We start from the raw sequence: 2,217 nt of genomic DNA, 5'->3' as shown, positions 1-2,217 counted from the left end.
CTCCAAATGGAGCTTTCTCTGATGTCCGCAGAATGTAGTACCAAGGCAGACCATAGATTCATCTTAGGGCCATGACTCTCAGTTCCTTCCAACAATCCCCTAAACCTGCAACCCTCTTTAGCCCCACTGTGTGCCTTCTTTAGCCCCCAATTCAAACTCCCATTCCAGTAACTTTGAGTTCTGAGTACCTATGTTACCTCGTTGGTAATGCTATGCTCTGCTACCTCCCAACTACTTGCCATGCGAACTTCTGGGCACCAACCACCTGCATTCCCTATCATCATGCTACATTGGGATTTGTTCATTAGTTCATGCATTCATTCATTTACTCATTTATAGAGTATCTGCCAAGGCCACAGTACCCTAGTGGAAGAAGACAACATACTTCCTACCTTCAGGGCGCTGGGTCAGCACATGACAAGCATTGCATTCTCAGTTTCCTTTTGTGCAGAACAGGCAATGAAACAGACTTGTCATATACAACCTTCAACCATAATTGTGGGAAATGGCTGCCAATGGGAGTCCAACATGAAGTTGGGTCTCCTGCTACTTGAAACTGATCACGCTACTCAGCTACTCCTGTTTAATATTTGGTGTGCTCACCAGGCTGAGGCTGTGATGGTGTCTATCACTGAGTCCTCCTAGTCAACAAATGCAGCTTATTCTGCCAGTCTCTCCAGACTGGAGACTCCCTTTGGACTATCAGCCTCACTTTGGTTGTGGTCTCTTCTCGGGGGGGCACCCTTGTTTAATCCACTTCAGGCCATGGGCTGATGTGGATGCTTGTACCCTGTTCTGGGTCCAGTACCCCAGGCCTCCATGCTAATTTTCTGAGTCCAGTTCCAGGGGATCCTTTTATGTGTGATGGACCTGACAGTTCAACGATACGAGCCACACAATTCCTGAGCTCTGTGCGCACAGGTGCTTCTGGTGATAGGCTTCTCGGCTCAGTTCTCTGCTACCCTCTTCCATGACCATTTCCCCAGGGTGGACAGTACCTGTGAGCAGCAAGGAGAGAAGAGAACTGAGTCTGGGACTAGCAGAGATGCTCCAGAGTGCTTCCTGGCTCACAAAGCTGGGCTACAGAGCTGGTCTGGGGGTCCTGAATGTAGCAGCTATAGCTATAGCTATCCTTGGAACAGACACTGATATGGTGTCAGGCCAGGGCTTCGAACAGGTTTGTTCCAGTTCAAACCCCTGCTGAGAATTTGCCTTTTCACCCCAGATATACTGAATCGGAATCTACAGTTTAACAAGATTCCCAGGTGATTCTTATATATAATAAATTTTGAGAACCACTGCTCTACTAGTGATTCTCAGAACTGGTCCATAAGCAGCAGCATTAGCATCGCCTGGGAACTTGTTAGACATGCAAATTCTCAGCATGGGTTCAAACCAGAATGCACCCATTGGAAGCCCTGTGTCAGCCCCAGAAAGCTAAAAGCTGATTCAGAAGCAGGTGAGGCTGGTTAGTGTCCGAGTGGGAAATTCTCAGCAAGTGGCCAGGATTTAAGATAATTCCGTTCATATTTAAGGAGGTGTGAGATGGAGCTTTATTCGCAACATTTTGGGAGTGTGCCAGAGACACAGTAAGACCAGAGACCTTTAAAGAGTCAAGCGGGATCTAAGTGAAAGCTTGTTTTGGAATTGATATCAATTACTGTAACAATGGGAAGATGGACTTTGGGGGAGGTATTTTATAAGCAAGATGGCTAATAACAAAAATAATAACTAACACACACCTGTGTGCCAGGCACTTAACTAGAATTTTACATATATTTGCTCACTTAAGTCTCAACTTTATGCTCTCAGTGCTATTGTTATATCCATTTTACTGTTAAGGAAACTGAGGCACACATGGTGAATGGAAAGAACCTTCTACTCCACAGAGTTGCTCTCATTTGTAGCAAGAAAGGCAGCTAGAAAACAGAAGTATCCGCATTCTGTGATGAAATTAGTGTGGATATGGTCTCCCGGTCCTTAGTAAGAGGTTAGGCGAGGAAGTACAGGGGAATTCTGGGGTGAGATGCAACTTTTTCTGAAGTGCCTCCACTATCCATTGCATTGTATTCTCTACCTCTCCTCTCAGAAAAAGGCTCTACAGCCAATCCAAGAAGCATCCTCAACCTTGGCTACACATTAGAATCACCTGGGGAGATTTTTAAACCTTATGATGCCCAAACCAATTAAATCAGAATCACTGGGGGTGGGACCCGG

Source organism: Trichechus manatus, unplaced genomic scaffold (assembly GCF_000243295.1).
Source record: "Trichechus manatus latirostris isolate Lorelei unplaced genomic scaffold, TriManLat1.0 scaffold00006, whole genome shotgun sequence".
In the NCBI taxonomy this organism is placed as follows: Eukaryota; Metazoa; Chordata; class Mammalia; order Sirenia; family Trichechidae; genus Trichechus; species Trichechus manatus.
This window is presented reverse-complemented; position numbering follows the sequence as displayed.